The sequence below is a fragment of the Hippopotamus amphibius genome, chromosome 4, assembly GCF_030028045.1.
Source record: "Hippopotamus amphibius kiboko isolate mHipAmp2 chromosome 4, mHipAmp2.hap2, whole genome shotgun sequence".
NCBI classification, from domain to species: Eukaryota; Metazoa; Chordata; class Mammalia; order Artiodactyla; family Hippopotamidae; genus Hippopotamus; species Hippopotamus amphibius.
This window is the reverse complement of record NC_080189.1, coordinates 31,580,037-31,605,306: the sequence shown is the minus strand read 5'-3', so window position 1 is coordinate 31,605,306 and position 25,270 is coordinate 31,580,037.

Sequence of the window (25,270 nt, the reverse complement as noted above, 5' to 3'; positions counted from 1 at the left end):
AGAGCATTAAGAAAATAAATCTGTCATATAAATGTATGAAGTGACAAATAACTCACAACTGTTTTACAGGAATTAATTAGCCTGATTACTCTGAGGACAGTATGTGACTTATAAAGGGTTTAACAAGGCCTATACTTCCAGCTGCTGGACTAAGGAGTGTTTTCCACTGATCCATATTAGAATTAAGTTTGATCTTCTATAACTATTAACAGAAAGTGACTCAGTGCTACCACTTCAAATATTCAGCATAAAAAAAATATTCAGCATGTGGTATTTCCTACACTTTTTTATAATTGGTGAATTCAGGCTTAATTAGAGGAATGGAAAGAAAGTTGAATAATGGTGACCTCCAGAAACACAAAGAAGAACTGATAAAGGATCTATCTTTAATGAAATTGAAGATATGTGAAACTTGAAGTCTTTAAAATTGAATGACAGAATTCTGGAAATATGTGGAAGTAACTAAGATTCTCTAAATAATTTTTTTTAAATGAACACCTTAAAAATCATTGATGTAAAAGTCATATTGTAACCTTATCACTGCCATTCATGCATCAACTCATCAAAGAACAGATTGCAGTAACGATAATAAGATATATTGCATTCTTACCCTGCTAAACATTTACTTACATTATTTCATGTAATCTGAACAATTTTATTATGTAGGCTCTGTTATTAGCCATGTTTTATAGATGAACAAACTAAAGGTTAGAAAAGTCTAAGTTCACACATCTGTTGACAAAATAGGAATTCAAATCCAGATAAATCAGACTTCAGAGCCAGAGAATTCTTATTCTCATCACACACTTTGATCCAGTAATTACAATTCTGATAATATTACCAAAAGAAGTAATGACAGATATTGATGCATCTGAATTAAACAATTTTAGAAATGCCACAATGTTAAGTTTTTAAGAACTAAGATTTTTTAAAAAAACTGACAGTGCATGGACTTCCCTCGTGGCAAAGTGGATAATACTCCATGCTTCCAATACAGGGGGCCCAAGTTTGATCCCTGGTCATGCATGCCACAACTGATATCTCACATGCCACAACTAAGGAGCCAGTGAGCCACAACTAAGGAGTCGGTGAGCTGCAACTAAGTAGCCTACCTGCCACAACTAAGACCCAGAACAATAAATAAACAAATGAATGAATAAATAAATAAATAAATATTTTTAAAAAATCTGACAGTGTGAAGAAAAAGCATAGGTATTTTTTAAAAAACAATATTACCTTCAAAGAACCTTCAAAATTTTTGTGCATACATTGTCTTTATTGAAGGATACACATTTATTAAATCAATATTGCTCATGTTAACGTGTTAACAGGTAAAAATATGTTATCTATCTCTCGAGCACCACAGCAGTTAAACATCATTTTCTTACATATATCTTAAAAATTGTTACTCTCTATTAAAAATGTTTTAAAGTTGGTCTTTGCAATATCTCAGAACAGGTATGCTCAAACCCTTGTGTAGCCAACACCAGAAAATGTTGGATACCACTCAGCAAATAGTCATTTTTCATGCTCATCTGTGGCTGAAACAAAATAAGTAAACATGTGGAGTGGGGTGAGTAGAGAGAAAGACAGTGACCAGATTGCTATTGAATTCTGAAGCCACCATTTTGCCTAAGGTAACAGGAAAGAGAAACATAAAAGCCTATTTTAAACAGTTAAGACAGGCCTATAAAAGCACAATTTGGGGTGGTGTGATTAAGGGTATCATGTAAAACTAGCGCTATAGAAGGGCTAAACTTATGTTGGGGTGGGTTAGGAGGAACAAAAAAGTCTTTCTGGCAGGACTTGCTTGGGGTTAGAAAGAAAGAGACAAAGTCTAAATCTTCACAGACTGGCCTTCACCTATTTCTTAGTTTAGTTAAGAATGCTTCCAGGTCCCAGAAATCCTAAATGCTGTCCAAATTGAAAACCTTAAAAAAAAAGTGTTGATAAAAGTGGTCAGGTAGATTAAAAATTTATGTTAGAAGTTAAAATTATTATCATTAAAATTTAAAGCATATTAAACACAACTTAAGAAGTAATGAATCAGAGCATTTTCTTAACTTGGTCCTGGCAGACAGGGTAAGATGGAAATTTGCCTACAGGAAGTCTGTTGGGGAGTAATCTTGGGATTGACACCTGTCAGGGGCAAGGATACCATGGTGGAAGAGAGGAAGAGGTTTATCTGCAATACAGTTGTAACTGCAGCCTCACAGGATCCTGTACATTCTGACACTAGGATGGCCCTTAATGGAGCACCTGAGTCAGGGTGTCCAAGGTTGTGACATTAACAAGTCATTTCATGTAGGCTGCTCCAGGTGGTATAATCCAGGGGAAGGCTGAGAATTATTCTTAGAGAAGGACTCAACTGTAAGCCATTGGTAGACAACACATCCATCAGCTGGAGGAATGAGTGTCTCATTACAGCAGCCACTATTGCCACCATGGTCCACTTCTCAGAAACTTCTGAAAAGGGAGGGGGGACACTCATCTCTTTACTCTAGTAAGTATGTACATGTTCATGTGTATATAGATGTATAGGTATAAAAATAAAATATACATATACACATACACATACATATACACATACTACCTGCATTACTTTTTAATTTTTTAAATTGAAGTATAGTTGATTTACAATATTCTATAAGTTTAAGGTATACAACATAGTGACTCACAATTTTTAAAGATTATATTCCACTTATAGTCATTATAATATATTGGCTGTATTCCCTGTGCTGTATTTCTTGTAGCTTATTTATTTGATACACAGGAGTTTGCACATCTTAATCCTACCCCTATCTTGCTCTTGCTCCCTTCCCTCTTCCCACTGGTAACCCTTAGCTTGTTCTTTATATATGTGAGTCTGTTTCTATTTTGTTATATTACTTTGTTTTATTTTTTAGATTCCACACATAAGTGACATCATATAGTATTTTTCTCTCTCTGCCTGACATTTCACTAAGGGTAATATCCTCCAAGTCCGTCCATGTTGCTGCAAATGGCAAATTTGCATTCTTTTTTGTGTTTGAGTAGTATTCCATTGTGTGTATGTATGTATGTATGTGTGTGTGTGTTTACCTCTTTTTTATCCATTCGTCTGTTGATGGACACTTAAGTTGCTTCCATATCTTGGCTATTATAAATAATGCTGCTCTGAACATCAAGGTGCATGTAAATTTTTGAATTAGTGTTTTTGTTTTCTTCAGATATATACCCAGAAATGGAATTACTGGATTGTATGTTAGTTCTATTTTTAGTTTTTTGAGGAAACTCCATACTGTTTTCCACAGTAGCTGCACCAATTTACATTTCCACTGACAGTGTGCAGGGGTTCCCTTTTCTCCACATTCTCACCCACATTTGTTATTTGTGGTCTTTTTGATGATAACCATTCTGACATGTCTGAGGTGATATCTCATTGTGGTTTTGATTTCCATTTCTCAGATTAAGCATGTTGAGCATCTTTTCATGTGCCTGTTGGCCATCTATGTGTCTTCTTTGGAAAAATGTCTATTCAGGTCTACTATCCATTTTTTAAATTAATTTTTATTGGGGTATAGTTGCTTTACAACATTGTTTTAGTTTCTGCTGTACAGCAAAGTGAATCAGTTATACATATACATATATCCCCTCTTTTTTAGATTTCTTTCCCATTTAGTTCACCACAGACCATTGGTAGAGTTCCCTGTGTTACATAGTAATTGGTTGATTTGTTTGTTTTGATGTTGAGTTGTATGAGCTGTTTATATATATTGGATATTAACCCCTTATCAGTCATATCATTTGCAAATATTTTCTCCCCGTTAGTGGGTTGTCTTTTTGTTTTGTTAATGGTTTCCTTTACTGTGCAAAAGCTTTTAAGCGTAATTAGGTTCCACTTATTTTTGCTTTTGTTTCCTTTGCCTTAAGAGACAGATCCAAAAAATATTGCTATGATTTGTGTCAAAAAAGAGCATTCTATTTACATTTTCTCCCAGGAGTTTTATGTTTTCTAGTCTTATATTTACATCTTTAATTCATCTTGAGTTTATTTTGTATATGGTGTTAGAGAATGATCTAAGAGGGAGGTTTATAGTGATACAAGCTTACCTCAGGAAACAAGGAAAATCTCAAACCTAACTTTACACCTGAAGGAAGTTTAAAAAGAAAAATAAGTAAAACCCAAAGCTACATGCATTATTATATATAAGTATATATGTATATATTTATGTATATTGATTAGGTGATAATGACTGACATATAAGTTTCTCTTTGAAAAATTAATTAAGGTTAACTAACTCTCCTCGGCAAGTGTAGTCTCATTTGCTAAAGAAGATTCTATAGTACGAAGTTCTAAATTTACATTTATGTTACATAGAAAGAAAAGTTGACCTGTTGTGTTCCATTATGTTTTAGTTTCATGCCTGAGAGTTTATAAATTCAGAATTCACTCACAGCATAAGAGTCATCTTATTTTTTAAAGCTTTGGGAGTAAGTATAGGAATTTCTCTTATTGAAAGTAAAAATAAGAGTTTAGTCAGTTGGCATGTCTTTTGGTCTAACAATTCATTCAGAGCCCAAAGAGTAGGAGAAAGATCTCTGGCTAAACTAATTTTATAACAAAAGGTGTTCATAAAAAGTTTTATTATGCTGATAGACAGTGAGTTTCTAAGAGGCAGGCAGACACACACACACACACACAAACATACAATATGTGTAGAAACATACAATACTAAACATAATTAAATTAAACAATTTGATACATTTTGACATATTTATACACACCTTTGATGCCATCACAATTATTGGGAAAAATAACTCTAAATGTTTCTTCCTGCCACTTTGTTGCTAAAGAGTTTCTACCATTTATCTTTAATGAATTACTATCTACCTTCAAGTGAAATTATACCACTCTATGTGTAAGAATGTCACAGCAGTGTGCTTTCTCCCCTCCAGACATGTGCATTACCATTGTCATGTGATTTTTTTCTGAATCAATATGGTTAAGGGTTTATACCTTTTGTTGAAAAAATGTGTATTCTGTTATTGTTGAACTAAGCATTCCATCAGTGTCAATTAGTACAAGTTGGTTGATTTCAGGATTTCTTTCCACATTTTCCCTGCATGTCATTTATTAAAAAAGAGAAATTGAAATCTCCTGCTATAATTTTGGATTTATTCATTTCTTTGTGCAGTTCTATCAGTGTTTCCTTCATGAGAATTAATATTATTGCTACCTCACTCAGTGTCTATACACTTATGTGCTGATGAGTACTCAGCTGACTACTAGGGACTGGTGCTGCAGATCTCCCCAGAGGCTCTCAGTGCAGCTCTCCTGTTTGTGTTCTTTCCTGCATATCCTAGCCACTTTTATCACCTTGGTTTCTCACTTCTACCTCTTAAACTTGAACTGTCTACTTGGCTCTGCCTGGGCTGACCCCGTTTGTGATGGGACCTGAAAAATCTCAGAAGGCAATCAGCTATGGCAATTATAGGACTTCCGCCATTTATTTCCCATCTCTCAGGGATCACTGTCTTTCATTGCCTGATGTCCAGTGCCTTGCAAGCCATTGAGTCATTTATTTTCTTTGATGGTGTTTCAGGTGGGAGGGCAAATCCAATCCCTGGTAATAAATCTTGTTCAGAAGTGAAGGTGGGGTCACTATTTATACATCTCTGGGCCTCTGTCTTCCCTATGCTCTCTACCTGTAAATTTGTGTAAGTATCTAAAACACGCTATCAAAGTTAAAAACTTTTTTCTCTCAAAGTTAAAAATTTTTGCTATTTGAATCAAATGAGAGTTATTAGTCTTTGGAATATCTTCTGAATTGCCAGTTTTCTTCATGGCTCAGTATATGAAGAACTTTTTTATTATTCACTCATTCAATACATATTTATTTAATACCTATCCTGTGCAGTGTTGTTATAAGGTGCTGGAAAAAGCAGGAAAAAAAAATCTAATGAAAATCCCTGCTAAACTAAAGCTGATATTTAGGAAGAGGAAAAAGGACAGAAAATAAATAAAAAACTGAGTAAAATAATATGTCAGATGGTAACATGCAGTGGTAAAAGGGAAAAAATGTTAGAGGGTGTAAACATTTTTTATAACTTTAGATAGAAGGGTCTATAGAGGGCTTGAATAGAAGTTGAAATTTGAAGAAAGACCTAAAGGATGTAAGGAAGTAAACACATGAGGAAACCAGAAAGCATTTTCCTGGGGAAGGCTTTGTGCTCCTGGGGAAAACATGTGCCTGGAGCAATTGAAGATTAACTATTAGTAATTGTCTCTAATTCTGATACTCACAGCAAAATTAAAACTGACCATTTTGTTGTTAAATTTAAAATAAGTGTGTTGCTTTTTTAGAGGGTGTGTGTTTGTGTGTATGTGTGTGAATAGGGAGAAAACATTTTTAAACTACTAACAAAAACTTTTATAGTTTTTGTTTTGTCTATAGTGTTTTATATTAATGTGCTCTTTTTTATATTAATGTGCTCTTTACATACAAATATTTCATTTTATTTTAATAATCACTATCTGTGTTTGAGGCAAGATTATTATTATTCCCATCATGGCAAAACTAGCCCTCTGAAAGGTTAGGGGATTTAGGAATCTTAAGAGGTTAACAAGCATCAGTTACAAGATTTTGACTCTAGCCTTCTGCCCTCAGACCAGCATTAGTTTCATCCTATGTGTTGTCTCACATTGTTCTGTAATCTTCTTGTAAAACTGTATGTCAGTGATACGTTTCTGTATATAAACTATTTCTACAGTGAAGGTGCCTACAGAATTACAAAGAAATGCCAATACAATGAAAAGTACATTAAAATGTGAACATAGCCCTGTAATTACTCCCACAATTAAAGCTTTGAATTGACAGCCTTTTTCTAAGAATGGAATTCCTCCAGTGTCTGGTAATACTCGTCCTTTTCTCTTAAAAATGTCAAAGACTCATTTTTACTTTTCCTCATTTTCTTTTGCCTTTTATATCATTCTGCTATTGATTAGCCAAATACTGTTTGTTGTCCTCCTTTTTTAATGTTTACGTTGGAATGGGCAAATATATTTGTGTTCCACATAACTTCAGTAGCTCGTTAAAATTCATATATGTACATGTGTGTGATTTCTTCATGCATATTATATGTGGTGAGTATTAAAATGTTCTAGCTGTCATTATACTAATCACTTGGAATTATAGAGAAGTTCATGTAGTTCCTTTAGTCCTGTACAGAAATTAATCTCCCATATACCATTAATAAAAAAGGAGAAAAATTATATCAATATTGCTATTCCATAAATTTCTTTAACATTAATAGTGATATCCAACTCACAGCATAGTTCTTTCTATTAAGCTAAGAACTTATTAAAATTGTCATTTCAAATGCGTATTTTCCATAGCTATATGAGACAGTTTCATAGGTGCTTAAGCAGACAAGTTAACAAAAATATGCAAGATTTTAGACTTACCTCAAAAGACCAGTTATCACAAGAAGGTAATTGTACATGCAATAGAAGAAGGTAATTGTACAAGATAATTTTATTTTATTAGGGTTTTCTTTACCCTAGTTACTGTGCTAAATGTAAATATTTTAAAATGATCATTTGTTTCATGTTATATTTGATTCTGTGTGGTTCTAATATGTTTCATTTTGTGATGCTTGTGCATTATCATATGATTATTTGTGTAAAGTGTATGCCTTTGTGTGTGTTTGTGTATATGTGTGTTAGATTATAACTCCTGTAAGTGCAGTATTAAGTAAGGTCACATTTTTTATTTTACTCAGTTCCTATTTGGGGAGTTAGCCACTTCCCCCCCGCCCCCCACAGACTTCTGTGACTAGCAGAATACTTAGCATGTAGCAGCAGGCACTTGACTTACGTCTCTTCAACTGGAAACTGATTTTTTTTTTCCTACTTGGGAAAATGTATGTTTATTTATTAGTCTGACTAATCCTTCTACCATTTTTATAGGATCAAAAATGAGTATCAGGATGGAAATTCTCTGGCGGTCCAGTGATTAGGACTCAGCACGTTCCCTGCCATGGCCTGGGTTCAAGCCCTGGTCGGGAAACTAAGATCCCACAAGCTGCAGGGCACAGCCTGGCCAAAAAGAAAAAAAAGTGTCATGAATTGTATAACACATCTATGAGTCTTGATGGATAATAGGAATCTATGCACATGAAACAGGTAAAATATATATGTAATGTACAGGAGATCCCCTCAAAATAACATGGAGGCGTGTGCAGAGCTGGAATCTCCACCCATAAAAATTGAAAGCAGACTTAAAGCCCAAAGAGTGAGTGAGATACATTATTTTAAACCATTTTATTGAGGTATAGCTGACATATTAAAAAAATGTACACACAGTGTATACAACTCATGAGTTTGTATATGCCTGTGAAACCGTCACCACCATCAAAGACATGTGTATCTATCAACTCCAAAGCTTTCCTCCTGCTCCCATTATTATTTTTTTGCTTGTGTGATAAGAAGAATTAGCATAAGATCTAACCTCTTAGCGAATTTTAAGGATACAGTGCAGTACTTTAGCTACAGGCAAAATGCTGTGCAGTAGGTCTCCAGCATACTTTATTCATCAGAAACTGTGTACCCTTTGACTCACCTCCCCATGTCCCCATCCCCCCAACCCCTGGCTATCACCAGTCCACTCTGATTCTGTGAATGTGACTATTTAACCGAAACTTTCTTTGAACAACGTAACTCAAAAATGCAATAATGGTAGTGAGTAACTTCTGATTTACTGTATAAAAGTAAGGCACTGATGAGTCACCCACATCTCAAACTTTAAAACAGTTAGAAAATGTTGTTTAAGGGCCACAGGAACAAGTAGGATAATAGGAAGAGGAAAAGGTTAAAAGTCTCAGAAGATGGAAGGGGGCTTAGGGTGGAAAAAGAAAAGAGAAAAATCGCCATTATAAAAAATTTACAGATATAAGGTAAAAATAGACCTCTTTCCCCTCTATTTCTCTTCCCAGGTATTAGATGTTTCAAAGACTTAGTATATTTTTTATTAGTAGTTATTACCTTGAATTATCAGTTACCTTAAGCACTGATAATTACTAATTCTAAAGAAATTTTGATAACCCTAATGTAATATAGCAACCCTTTTCCAGTCTCTTCATTAGATTTCTTCTCTCTTTGCTAATGTCCAATTAAATTATTTTTACTCTCACTATTTTATTGTACTCACATTTTGACTTTAAGTGGAGCTCACCTCTTATAAAAATGCCCTAAACAATGATACACCAATTTCTTCTGATTTTTTTATACTTTTGCCTGCTTAATCTTTGTTTTAATTTAAAAAATCATTTATACCAAAAATATAATGGATATATTGTTAGATATATGTCTTTATTTTTAAATAGCCTTTTCTAATGCTTTTCCTGCTTTTAAAGACTTTGTTTTCTTCATCTTTCACTCCCCAGTTTATAGCATCAGAAATCTGAATGTAAATTTAAGGCACTTCAGATGCAGTTTTAGAAAGGAAGTTAGTAAGCCTGAATTGTCCTAGAATGAGGCATTTGCCTTATGATATCAACCATCCTTGATGTTAAAAAGTTATTTTTGTTAATCCACACAACTGTTGAGCCTGTGTGCTGCAACTACTGAAGCCCATGTACCTAGAGTCCATGCTCTGCAAACAAGAGAAGCTACTGCAATGAGGAACCCACGCACCACAATGAAGAGTCACCCCCGCTCACCACAACTAGAGAAACCCTGTGTGCAGCAACGAAGACCCAATGCAGCCAATAAATTAATTAGTTAATTAATTTAAAAAATGTGCCTGTATAAACTCCTCTTGTTATACACATTGTTAAGCACTCCTTCCCCTCCTACAAACATATACACACACAGTTTGATATACACATATATACATACATATACAAATACAATTTGAAAGAAATTAATAAATTACTTTTGTTTAAAAGTCAGTGATATTTTGTGATAGCAGCCCACACAGACTAAGACATTTCCTAATTTTTAAATTCAGTGCACAGTTATTTTTCCTTGGTCCCAAGATCATGAGTAGTAGCCACCTTAGGGTCAAGTCCTCGTGACTGCAACAGTTTTTTTTGTTTTTTTTTTTTAGATTTTCATTATATCTCAAATATTATTTGTCCTCTATCTACCTTTTTCTTTATTTTGTTTATTTAATTTATTTAAATTGTTATTATAGACATTGGCAATATAAAATTATGCTAATATCAGCAATTGAACCAATTTCACAACATTAACTTAGTACAAACCATGTACATCTAAACTCTAACTCAATGACATTTCACCTTCTTAATTGTGATTATTAATTTATCCTAAATATTTAGTATTTTAATGGAAGGGAATTTCATAGTGTCCTTTATTCTTCTACATTTTAAGAACTATTTAAGGGAAATTTATTTTTCAATCTATTATTATGGGGATTAATGACTATAATTTGGCACAAGGGAGAATTCTCTGGCAGTGAAAATGTTCTCTTTCTTTATTTGGAGGATTGCTCTGTAGGGGGTATTCTTTCAATCTTTGTAAATATTCACCAAGGTTTACAATTAAGATTTGTACATTTTATGCATATAAGTGATTCTTTAATACAAATTTATTTAAATATATTTTGGAGGTTATCTAAATCTATAAAATGAAATCTTTGCTTGCTTGAATTTTGAAGCTTATAAACAACATAGTTAATTAGGTTTAAAGTATAATTTTTCTGGATATTAATAAAGACAATTATATTTAGACTCATATATTTGCAGAATTTTTAAAGATGGAAAGCACTAGAATCATCTATTTCAACCCTCAAATTATGTGAAAGAGCAAAAGAGACATAAAAAATTATAGAGTTAATTAGTGGAAGAACTAGAATTAGAAACTAGCTCACTGGATAATATTCTCTTTTGATGTATTTAAAAATAACATCTGGGTCATTCTGCAATTTAACTTGCTTGGGAAAACAGTCACAGAGCCATTCCAAAGAGGATAAATAAAAGCTTAGATATGATACAAAGTCTGAAACAATTGGTTATCTGTGGTTATTTAAATCTCATTGTAATTTCTTTTTCATAGTTACTATATTCTCCATGGTCTGAAATTTTTACATCATAGGCTGCCATGAAGTATTGTAAACAGTTTCAAATGGGTGCAATGTCATGTGGTCATCAGAGTCATGATTATAAATGATATTCTGAAGTTTGGGTGACCACCAATTTATTAGGCTTGCTGAAAGGAAACGTACCTTGTGTTGAAAGTACATTTTTATATGCGTATTGGTTACATGTAATCTAATTTTGTGTTCATCTCATTGATAAATTTACAGATTTAATTTCCATTCTACCGTCTCATCTTCTATTATAAGCCATGATCTCTATAATAGGATTAGGAAAACTCAGGCTGACATATAAGCTAGCACTTTTTCTTCTGGGACACTCAGAGGTCACTATACAATTGTGATCTTTTATAGAGCAATATATAATTAAACTGGAACTTTTTCCAACAGGATATTATGAGATAAAATACTTAGTAAGTTTCCAAAATGATTAAACATTTATACAAGAATAGCATATGCTAGGCTAAAAATAAAGGCTATTAATAAAAGCTTTTATGCAGTATTGCTGTCACCAAATCCATCTGTCCCTGTGAGGACTCAGTATGTTCATTCCAGTGCCAAGAGAGCTGTCCTGTGTTGCAAGGACTTTGAATGACCTACCACCCATGAATACAGTCATATCTCTATATTCTTTCAGTTGGATAACTGAAGACTAGCAACAAGGATACTGTTCTTTGAATCCTGTGATCTTCATTTCAGTACCATTTTGCCCCCTTTTTTTTTTAACTTCAATGTCATCTAAACAGCTAATGCTACCACTTATATTTATTCATACATGGGATATCTACGGTAATTTGGAACTCATCCTCCAAAGTGGTTTACTCTATTATTAGCTACAATTGTTAGAAGTGTTGTCTTATATTAAATCAAAATTTGTTTTCTTTTTGTTTCTACCCAGTGTTATTAGTTTAACTGCCTTAGTTTACACAGAACAAATTGTAACTTTTTACTACTTAATTTCAAACATAAGCATTTATAAAATGCTAATTAGATTATATAAATGTACATGATGTAATCCATATCCTAAATGGTCTAATGTGGGGGGCAGATATGAGCATCAGTCATTAAAATATGAGAGACTGAGTACTATGTAGAGGTATGGATAGACTGGGAGGACGGGAAAACAGGTGGCACCTAACTGAACTTGAAGGGGTTAGTGATAGGTGAAGAATAGCATTCTAACAGAGGAAAAAAAAATATGCCCACAGACATGGGGTCTGGCCTCATTAAAACATTTATGTATTTTCAATATTAATCTTTTTTCCTGACATCTATAAAACACAATTTTATAAGTCTGTTTTGGGGTTTTTTTTGATATGTTTTTTAATTTGTCAATAAATCCAAGAGCTTTTCCTTTAATTATACTTTAGTTAGCCAATTCCCTCTTAATTTGGGATCCAAATGGAACCGTATATCATAGGTCTTGCCTGGCATTCATTGATGTAGAGGTAAATACAGTGTTAAAGAATATATTATCATTCGTTGGAATTTGAAGCCAACATTAAAATATTTGATAACATTCATAACATTAAATATACTTTGTATGTATGTATATATATTATGTGAAAAATACAAATCTAAAAAAGATATATTATCTATTTTTATTTTCATACACATTTAAATCCAGTTTGTGGGTTATGAATTCAAATCGTCATGAATGACTGATGAGAAGAAAGAGTTGAAATCTATTTATAGTGATAGTAGGAAAAGATTCAAGGAATTTAAAAAAAATCTCTACTTACTTTATGATAACTTTGTATGGTGTACAATCTATAAAAATATTGAATCACTATGTTGTACACCTGAAACCAATATAAAATTGTAAGTCAGCTATACCTCAATAAATCAAATCAAATCAAATCAAATCAAACAAAAAACCATCTATGCACATAAATTCTAGGTCACTAAGAGGTAAATTGAGATGACTTTGATACAGGTGAAAGGCAATGCATTTAACGTTTCTAGCTTATTATTGTTTTGATTCAGGAAATTATATTTCTTCCCAATCCCTCTCCATCAAAATTAAAGAGGTTTTTATAATACGAAATAAATTACATAATAAATACTATAATTAATTTTAGAAGAAGATTGGCTTTATTGCAAAGGTGATTTGTGAGCATTTCATGAATATAAGCCAGTCAAGAATCTGACACTCAAGTTTTATGCGGAAGTGGTGAGTGACTGAATGTTCTAACTCTTCATCAGATGGAAACTAATTTTAAAAATAGCATTACAGCCAAACAATGGAACACTAAGAAACTATTAAAATGAGTGAGGCAATTATTTAAGTTGATATTTAAGAAGAATTCCTGAGTGTGTGTCTAGATTTAGAATCAGAAAAGTACAGAGCCATGTGTATTCTAAGCTTCTGTTTATGTATATTTAACGTATCATGTGTTCATTTATGGTAGTTTATATTTGGCCAGTTTAGAAGCAGTGTACCATGTGTTCATGATGAGTTGCTTCTCCAGGGATCTTAGATAATGGTGAATTACTTTTCATTCCTTTTACAGTGTCATCAGTGAGATGGCATCTTTTCTACTGTTTGCATTTTTACTACATTAATATACCCTTTCTGTTTTGTTTTGTTTCTTAATAACATTCTTGGGGAAAACTAAAAAAAAAGAGGGAGGGAAGAGAAGAAGGAGCTGAACTTTTCCATAGGGAAGGACATTGGAGAGTACAAATCCTGTGGCTGGAGGAACTTGAAGTGAGAACAGGAAGAAAGATATTTAATGAGGATTTCAAAGTTGCATCCTGTTCAATGCTGTTTCTCCATGAGGACCCTCCACATTGGAGAAATTACCAAAAAAGTGGATAGCTTTGGTATGATTTTATTTATTTGGGAGTTGGAAGAAGAGCTAATATTTTGCACAGGATGCTGAGTGAGTGGTAACAGAAAGGAGTCAGGCCATGCGGACCAAGGCTGTAACACCATCTGTAACACAGTGATAGCACTGTGGTGTTTGACTAAGAGACTTGACATCCCAATGACACCTCATGCTCTGTCATCATTAAAGATGATGATCACTGAGGAAAAGGTGATACCGAAATGAAGTGCATATATATACTAATAGAAGATGGTTTCTCCTTGATGTCTCTAACATACATTCTATAATGTTTAAGCTTTAAAGAGTTATTGGCTGTAATCAACCTTTTCCAGTATGTTTTTATTCCATTTTTAATTATGTAAAGATGATGTTCTCCCAGTTTTTAAATATACTGCAATGCTTCCCATAACTATGTTACTGGAGAAACAAAAGATAAGCAATAATATGAATATAGGGAACATGACAGAAGGACAGCTACAAGGTCGAGATAAAGTAATAGAAAATAATTCATAAAATAATATGATTGAACAGGTTCTTCATGGACTCAATTCATTGTTTTGTTATAATATATTTATGTGCCCAACTTACTTAGCAGGTTATAACATCCTCCTAGAAGACAGAACCCTTATTTTAATAGTGTTTGTATCCTCAGTGTCTGGTAACATTGCTACATACAATTTGTTCAATAAATACTTGTTGGATGGATTCTCATTACTTAATATAGACCTTTAAGGAGACATTTTTCAAGACTATGATAGATGATTACAACTGAACACTACTTAAGTCAAACAGATTTGGCACATGTTCCACCAAAAAATATAATAGGATCAGATATTTGGAAATCTAGAACAAACCCCAATTGTCCAATATATTCCAGATCAATAATATTAGAATAACACTTATCAGGATATAAATTCTGATAGTTTTTAAATATGGTTTTACAACTATTTTGTATTGCATTTAAGTTATTTTATGTAAATGTAAAATATATAGATTTGGTGAAATATTTTTTAAAGAACAAAAGAGTAAGAATAGAGTAGGCAGTTGCAATTAGTTCATTAATTAAAATCCCAAGATAAACCAAAAATAAAATGAAGACCATTAATGAAATTAATTTTTTATTCCTCTCTTGTTTCACGTAATTTTTAATCCTTTAGGAGTCTGAAAGAACTAAAAGAAACTATGATACGAAACATCATATCTTTTGCAATTAGGTGAAGCTAAGATTTGGAGCCAAAACATAAAGATCTGGCTATTCATTTCCTTTCCAGCCTCATCACTCAGATTTTCCCTTGTGTATTTTATTCTCCCTCCATGTCAAATTCTCTTCTGCTCCCTAGATATACCAGGCAATCATTCTTGCATACTATACTTTAACTCTAATATTCTCCTATTTCCTAGTTCTGTTCCCCCAGTAAAAATGTCTGTCATCCCCCAAGCCCCACACATGCTTCCTTCTCACATTCATACTCTTCTTTGCCAAGTGAAATCTCCATTCTCCTTTTAGGTTCAGTTTAAAACCTTTCATAAAAACCTCAAGCAGGAGTTGTTTATCCACTCTCCAAGCCTATACTTTCTATTTAGCACTTAAGCTAAATATCCTCATCATTAGTCTGCTTCTCTTCCTCACCTATTAGACCTAGACTTTTTAAGAACAGAGAGTGCTGTGTTATTCATCAATGCTTTCCCAGGCCCAGCACATCATCTAGAACATAGAAGACATCCAATCAATCATGAATGCCTGTGTGACTGAATAAATGGCAAAGCTGAAAACAGGGTAGTTAAACTTGAAACCTAGGTTTAACATGTAAGCAATTAGATAATATAGATACTGTAGCATATGGAAAAAAAGAACTTTTAGAAAATAATTGAAAAGAAAAACATTGAGTCACCTGACAGATAGATATTATTACATTTGCCAATTGTTGTGCTTAAGGGAGTTGGTTTGTGCAGGTGAGGATCAAAATATATGTGTTATTCATTAAATATGTATCTTTAAATACTACCTATTATTAAGTGATATTCTAAGGACTTTGCTCTTCTGAAAAAAAAAAATGTAAACACCTTGAAATTAGTGGATATTTCTCATCTCATACTGCATTTCTGTACTTCCTAGAATATGGCTAAATATAAGAAAAGTCCTCATTCATAATTTTAAGTTCAGAAATAAGTCCATTTTTCTAAGGAGGTCACTTCAAAATTTGAAGGGTCATAGTAAGTATTATGGGTTGAATTGTATCGCCTCTACTCCTAAATTTATATGTTGAAGTCCTGACCCCACGTATTTCAGAATGTGACCTTATTTAGACAAAGGGTCTTTACAGAAGAAATCAAGTTAAAATAAGATCATTAAGGTAGACTCTAGTCCAATACGACCATTGAGCTTATACAAAGTGGAAATCTGGACAGAGAGATATGAATATAGAGACAACAATGTGAAGAGATGTAGAGAGAAGACAACCATCTACAAATCAAGGAAAGAAGCCTAGGTCAGATCTTTCCCTCACATCCCCCAGAGGAACAAACCTATCAACACCTTGATCTCAGACTTCCAGCTTTCAGAACTGTAAGGCAAAAATGTTACTATTGTTTCAGCTGCCCAGTCTATGTACTTTGTTAAGGTGGACTTCACAAATTAATACAATAAGCAGTCACTTAAATATCAAAATGATACAATAAATTCCAATTTTTATATCTTGCCTTGTTTTGGTAATGACCTCCCCCTTTTAGTCATCCAGAGTGTACTGTCTTAGGTTATAAGTTAAGTATCATATAAAGGTATTTTTCCTTTGTTTTTTCTGATTTTTTTTCTCATTTCTATTTTTAACATGTTGTAAGATTTGGTTTGTTGAAACTATTTCTTATTTAGAAATATGAACTGAATAACCCTGAAACAGCACTGTTTGCCACAGAATTTGTTGAAGTTTCTTAAGGAGAAAGGCACTTGAAGAAATCAAGTAGAAGTCAAATATTTGTAATTCTCAGGGATATGTTGGTGCCATGTGAAAGCCCAATTATTTCTTCCTCTTTATAGACTTTTTCCTCTTCTTAGAAAATGGTGAGTTTTATTTTTCCTTTAAATCACATAAATTATTAATTGCAATGGCATGATGAGTATCTCAAAATTATGACACTGCAAAATTCATTACAAGAAATTCCCTGCTTAGTATAGGATTTGAATTGACAATGAAATCATTGAATAAGTTACATAATGGGATTTGTTATCACTGGTCGATGTACAAACTATTAAAACCTAACTTTCACATTTTCCCAAGATACTGAAAAGATATCATAGCAACGATTTACTTATACAGAAACAAATACAAGTTGAAAATGGCTTTAGATAAAGCAGTTATTTTTGGTAACATCATAAAGTGGGGTAATAAAGGAGGTGCTATAAAACAAATCTCTTAAACTTTTAATAATCAATTGATATTGCTCATAAGAATATGTATTTCTAATCTAAGAGCTTATCTTCAAAAATACAAAAATATACCATCAAGTAAATTTACCATCTTTTTAAATTTTTTAAAAATTTTATTGAAGAATACAAAGCTTGTGCCAAAACACCTCTTTTGATTCCAGCTGTGTGTGATATAGATAGGTTGAAACAAACAGATTATTGGTCGTGAGTAAAATTGATAAATCTCACTAATTTGACTTTTCCTTTTAATGAAAATGCTAATAGGCAGTGGATAATTGTCAAAATTAGTCTGGCATATAGTGGTTATATGAGTTTGTTAAGGCTGTCATAACAAAATACTAAAGACTGGGTGACTTAAACCACATAACTTTATTTTCTCACAGTTTTGGAGGCCAGACATCCAAGATCAAGGTGCCAACAGGTTTGGTTTCTTATAAGGTGTCTTTCCTTGGCTGGCAGATGGCCAAATTCTCACCATGTCCTCACATAGCTTTTCTCTGGTGTCTATGTGTATGTTCAAGTGGTTTCCTCTCCTTAGAAATTATAGACAGCAGTCAAATGGCCCAGGGCCCATTGTTTTAACTTAATCATCTCTTTAAAGGTCCTATCTCCAAAACAGCCACAATCTTAGGTCCTTGGAATTAGGGCTTCAACATATGAATTGGGGGGTGAGGGGAAATAATTGAACCCATAACAGTGGTGAAAAGGATTCTGAATCCAATCTTCCTTTCAGACAAAAGGCTGAGCTATAGCTCTAGAGCTTCAGGTAGCAATTTACTTGCACATTCAGGTAGAGGGTGCTTAGTAACTGAGAAACAGTTATTAGATAGTCACAGTTTTTAGAAAATTCTTATTACATTCTGTCTCACTGTAACTTCTTTTCCCATTAATGAAATTAGGAAATATTTATCCTCTTTAATTCTGTGCATCTAACATCTTCAAAAATTTTTCTCAGTAGCTCCTTTATATTGAACCATTGTTTCTATAGAATTAAAACAGCTTTCTTCATTTACTCATTTTAATTAATGAAAATCATATCTGTGACTTATTATGATAGTTCTTATTACTGAAATTGTAACCAACTAGACACAATCCCTGATGTAATTGAGCACAGTCTTCTGCAACAAAAAGGCATTATTCAAATTACCAAACAAATATATCATTAAAATACATAATACATGGTAAGAAGTAAGCCTGCAGGGTGATGTGAGACCTCTGTTAAGAGTCAAATGTGCTGAAATTAAAGAATGCTCTTTAAAGATAGTTATGTAGAAAAAGCTTGGAAAAGCATTTTACACCCAATCGATTTCAGACACGTGATTATGATGGATTAGATGATGAGACATTCAAGGATATATTAGAAGGTCAGCATTGCTGGAATGCCAGAGTAGTTAAAAGAGAAGATGGAATAGTAGGCGGATCGTATACACGTGGCAGTGTAAGTAATAATATGCACTTCACTATTTCATTAAAGACCATTTGGAAAATGATGATCTATAGGAGTAAGCTGCTTTTGTAAATGATCAGAGGTGAAGAGATTCATGAAATATTTAGACAGTAAAATTGATTTGACTAATTGATTTGACAATTGGATTTATGGTATGAGCATGATGGAAGGAGGAGTTCAAGGGGGCCTCTTAAAATTTTGATTTACCAAACCAATGGTATTTGATTCCATTCATTGAGAAAAGGAAGTCAGGAATAAGATCTGTATTAAGGGGGAAGATCATGCATGAATGCTGCTTTGGGCATGTTAAATTTTCGGTGTTTGTTAGATATTAAAGTGTGGAGCTCAAATAGATAGATAAGTAATTCTTGAGCTCAGAAGAAATATTTAGACTCTGAAAGTATAAATTTGGAAACCATTGGCTTATTTTTCAAGCATATACGTATGTGTGTATATGTGTACGTGTATGTGTGTGTGTATATATCCCCATATAAATTCTTACGCTATATATAGGTAAGGGAAAAAAACTTTTTAAGATGCGGATTGAAAAACTCAACAAGAAGAGTGAACTAGAATGAATTCCAACAGGCCAATACTTAAAGTACTCTAAAATGATACTTGAGTTTAATATATCAATAATCATAGTAAAAAAAATCATATTGTTTCACCTGTAAGCTTTTAGGTGGGCAAAATATTATTATTCATGTTTTGTGTATAAGATATTAAAAATCTGCATAGATGCTGTGACCTGCCCAATACCAAATATAATAAATTCAAAGGGTTTGAAGGAGCAAAGAGTGATTCTAAACCTGAGAGATTTGGCTCCTCATTTTCCACAATGTAAGTAAATTGTAGATTAACATGGATAATGGGATATATCCACTTGTATGATTTTTGCTTTTGGCTAATTCTGATTCATGTAAATAAAGTCAAATTAATAGATTTAAAACACGTTTAAAATATGGATTTAATTGCACAGGTGAAAAGGAAAGAACAATAAGAGCTCTTTGGTATTGAAAATGTTGGAAAAGGTACTGAATTATTTTAGTTCTATTTTCATGGAATGGTATAATTTCCTTGAGCATTTAGAAATACTTCAATTTGAAGGATTTCACCAAAAAGATATTTATAGTTCAGTAAAGAAAACAATGAATTATAACAGGATGCACAAGAAAAATTTAAATAAGGTAATGGGAAGTGACAATTAGATGACATTTTAAAGGATTTATAATTATATAGGTAAACATAAAAGGATTCACTTTAATTGGCCAATGTATGCATGTGTATATTTAGATAGATAGATAGAGATAGAGATATAAAGATATATAAAGTTGACACTTAACTTTCACATATCCCTTAGATACTCTTCATCTCAGGAAGACAAAATAAGCTTAGGCAAAGACTGAAAATGGGAAAGAGCGTGATGTTTTTGGTAAGGTAAGGTATATAAGATGTGAAATTTAAAAAGAGAGCAGTGGAAAATGAAGTTGGTAATTTCAACTGCAATGAGGCCATATTTTGAAAATCCTTGATGCCAGGTGTTCAGTGATTTGATACTGAATATCTGGCATCAAGATTAATTACTTAAAGTAGCTGAAAATTCAAAATTATAAAGGTGATTCTGTGAAATTAATCAGATAAGGGTTTGATGCAGTCACATTGGTTTCCCAAGAACAGTGATCCTCCTCCCCACCCTTCATTCCAACACCAACCTCTTTACTCTGAGATCCATGGTATGATTCAGATATCCCATGGAAAATGCTCATGAAAGGTGAGAACAGCCATGGGGTAAATTCTGTTTACTAATTATTGTAATAATATACATGTTTATCAATGATTAAAGTGATCCAGATTTGAAAGGGAAATGCAAAGGAAAACTGGATCATAAATTTTGGGCGATAAGCTTTTTAAAATTTTGATAATAAGAGGACCGGTTGCACAGTATGGTATTGCTCTTCCCTTTCTGCTTTTGGGTGTTACTGAGTAAGGACAGGATGTTGTAGCAGCTATAACCCTCTTGGGATCATGACAAAGGAGTCACTGCCACAGTGAGAGTAGCAGGACAGAAAAAGGGATGGGATACTCCCTGGGTCCTTGATGACATCACCAACTCTCTGAAAAACCCTTGAACAAATGCTTTTCAAATTTATGGCAAATGATATTAGAAAGGACTTATTATTTAGTAATTAAGAGTATGGAATCTGAAGCCATGTTATTAGAATTTGGAACATGGCTCTGACATTTGCAAGCTGTGTAACCTTAGGTGAGTTACCCAACCACTCTATGCTCTTGAGAGGAAATAGTTAACACAACAGGTCTGTTTAATTCCGTTCTTGCTCATCTTACCATCATCATGGCCCTTGGTCAAACATTAAAAACTAAACTATTGTTATGTTCTTATAATTGCTTGGTAATGACATCTATTTCTGCATGCCCAGAGCAGTAGGTCAAGATGAACTGCTCAGGCAGTTCCCACAGAGGAAGACAGGAAAGCTCTTCTTTACCCTGTCTAGCCTCAACTTGTGTATATGTTTGCACTGCCTTTCCTGCACTGTATTCTTCGCTGTAATAAATTTTAGCCATGAGTATAATTTCATGCTGAGTCTTGTGATTCCTTCCAGTGAATCACTGAGTGGATGGTTGTAGGACTGTGGGTATAGCCCTTGATTCCAACTCTACCTCACAGGTTTATTTTGAGAATTAAAATAATTAATATATGTGAGATACTTATTAAATGATTGTCTGGCAAATAGAAAAAAACAAGTTAGTTATCATTGCTTTTTCAGAAACTTTTAAAGTGAATTTTACTGGCTATTCACTTGCTCAAATAGAAAGAATCCTACTATTTAAGGCTTCCTATTTAAAAAAAAACCCACAAAAATATGAGCTTTCTAGATTATTGGCTTTAAAATGGTGGGAAAGGGATTTATTTATTTATTTTTATTATTTATTTTATTGGCTGTGTTGGGTCTTTTTTGCTGTGCACAAGCTTTCTTTTAGTTGCGGTGAGTGGGGGCTACTCTTCGTTGTGGTGCAAGGGCTCCTCATTGCCATGGCTTCTCTTGTTGCAGAGCACAGGCTCTAGGCATGTGGGCTTCAGTAGCTGCAGCACATGGGCTCAATAGCTGTGGCACACAGGCTTAGTTGCTTCACAGCATGTGGGATCTTCCTGGAGCAGGGATCGAACCCATGTTCCCTGAATTGGCAGGCAGATTCTGAACCACTGTGCCACCTAGGAAGCCCAGGAAAGGGATTTATTGATAAGAGATGAACACAAAGAGATGGAATTTCAAAGTGTTTATAATTACTGAATTTATGTCAGAACTAATTATTTTTAGTTTAGGTTTGTTATTGGTTGACAATATGCAAGTGGTTTCACTATCCATGGAACTATATCACTGCCTATCCATGGAACTATATCACTGCATTAACAATGATAAATTCTGGGTTTGGCCTTTTAGCTGTTAGACTATAACAGTGTATTTTTAATCATTTAATTAAAGAATAGCAAAAAGCAATGTTAACCCTAATGAAATGAGCAAGTTTATCATAGCTAAAAACACAACTGTTGTAGTGCTGACAAGAGCTGATTCAATGAAATGAAAATACCATCTGTGCTGAGAAGACATATACCTGTTTGTATCATTTTCTTCTCAACAGCCCCTTGTTTACAGTGTAAGTGAATTTTATATCAATATAAAGTGTGTTTACTGCTGCAGAAGTCTGTAATGTGGGAAATAGACACTTTGAAAAACCTAAGATTGATTATCCTTATAAAAAGCATCAACACAGCATGTACCAGTGAATATGTTGAAAAGGACAGAAGGGATAGAGACATATTTACACTCACCAGAGATTAAATCTTGCATTATATGTTCTGGGGAACCATTTTAAAACATTCTCCATATTAGAAAAGTTAAAATGGCAAAATCTAATAACTAAAAATAAAAATGATTTTGATTTTTGATTTTAAATTCTCCAGTAAGACATGAGCTTTATCACACAGTAATAGTAAGCAGTATCTGTATATCATTTCATAGTGTATTTTTACTTTCCATACTTCCCTCCAGGGAGATTAAAAATACTGTATTGAGTGGAGTTTTATTACCTATCAGGCACTGAACATTTTCCTGGGTGTTTTTCATGACGGTAATAGTAATAATGATATAATAACGAAAACAATAAGCACATACTCAGACCCGGCACTGGAAGGCATTTAAACATATTTAGTTTATGAGTATATTATTTAATATTCACAACGTTCATGAGGATTAGAAGAGCCAGTGTTACTAAACTTTGCAGGGTCCTTCATCTAAACTCGAGGTCCTGTTAACCCCCACCTCTGCCCTGTTGCTCCACAAGCCCTAGAAGGGCTAGCTGATTCCTGGAGTTATTCTCTTTCTGGGTTCACCTTGGGATCTCATTTGCCCTTTCAGCTCTCTAACACCTCAGTATCTAATCTCCTGTATAAAATCTCCTCCATTGAATTCCTAGTGTGGTTTCTATTTTCCTGCCTGGTCTCTGACCCTTGCGATCACTCATGACTGAAATCACATATTCCTTCTTCAAACTAAATTCAGTTCCATTCAAGAAATATTTATTGAGGGTATCAACTGTCAGGCACTATTACAAAAGTAAAGAAACCAGTCTTCAGATTAGACAAGCCAAAGCAGGCTCTCCTCAGCAGCCCATGTAGTCTGCCTGCTCCTCTCCTTATACTTCAAGCCACATTCCTGAATCATCAATACCTGTAATAATCCTTTGTGCAGTTCTGAAGCATAACTGCTAATTATCACCACCCAATGAAAATATTTTAATACTGTTCCTTCTAACCACATAATTTAATTTTACTCTATGCTTTTTGAAGATATATATGTGCTTTTCACCTCAACTCCTTTAAGAAAAATATTAAATCCATTTTAGCTGAGAGACTACCCATCCAAAACAAAAGTAATAAAGGTTAGTGTTAAGGGAAGGTTTAACAGTCTTTAACCAGGCACAATTAGGTTAAACATATATGTGGATATAAACAAGAGTTTGGAACTATTGTCCCAACTTAGCATTTGTTAAGATTTTATTATCATTGTTAACACTGCATTAAAATAAATTTCTATCCCCTGCCACAGACTATTCTAATACTCAGTGAAGCTATGGGCATTAAAAGAATTCTTATTTCACCATGTGTTCAAATGTGAAAGATGGCCGGCAAATAGCTCTTTTTTTCTGATTCTCTTCAAGCACAGGTTATTGATAATTACTTTTCAAATTCAGTATGCACAGTGCTTGCTGGAAAATGAATTATCTTGGATTCAAATGGCTAGAAAAGCTGTTTCCAGTATTAGGTGGTCATGGGAAAACTATTTGATATTACTTCCTTTCCTGGTCACTTAGAATACCAACCGCTTGTGTCATGTCATGCTGGCCAACTAAAGCTTCCATGCAGCCTGTTGGCACTGTCAAGGGGAAACATGGTAAATTATAGATTAGATATGTGAATGCAGGAAATAAATTGATAGTTGTCTGGATGTTCTTGCTACAATGATTTTGTACTTTTTTGTAGAGTAATTCTACTGGTTATTTATGTTGTTATTTGGAAACACTTCAATTTTGCAAGAATACCTTTTGGTAGCAATTAGCCCCAAAACAGGAAAATCATGTTTAATGTAAATTTAAATACCAAATTCAAATACTCAAGGAGTTTGATGATGGACACATAACTTGCACTTATTGATATTTACTATTCTACATGGACACAGATGATATCACTTATTCATGAAAACCAGATGTCACAAATCTTCCCAAAAAAGCATCACCATTCATTTTATAAGCTGTGTAGTCATTTTAAGAAGGTGATTTAACACATGCAGTTGCAGAAGTTTCAATTACATATCACTCTGTGCAGCATTACTTTTCATTTAGATCAAATGACTGTTCTTTTAAATCAATTTCACTCCTTCCTGATTCCACATCTTTTTGTATAGGTAGAAAAACTGTAAATGTTTTGACTCCATTAGCTGAGACCCTCATATACAGTTGAATGATTCATTGGACATTTTGAAAAGGAAATAGCTTCTTTGAATAATATTTTTTACCTCTGTAATATAGGCTACAGGATAGAAAAATCCCTCAAGTATAAGTGGAAGGAAAAAAGGGGTAGGAACATACAAAGATAAGCTAGATTATTATGCCAAGATATACCACTCCACATCAAGAAGAATCTTTGGTTTCTCCATTTCACTACCTCTGTCCCATTTTCCTGCTATTTTATGAACTGCTAAATCCTCTCTGTATCATTTCCATTTCAGCAATCATCGCTTATGACTTTTACTACTTTAGGCATGTGCTATTATAATATAATTCAAATATTAATTGACTATAAATAAAATGGACATATTGGCAATAAACATGAAGTCAATGCTTAGAACTGTGCCTGATTCATAATAGATGTTGAATAAATATTTGGTGAATG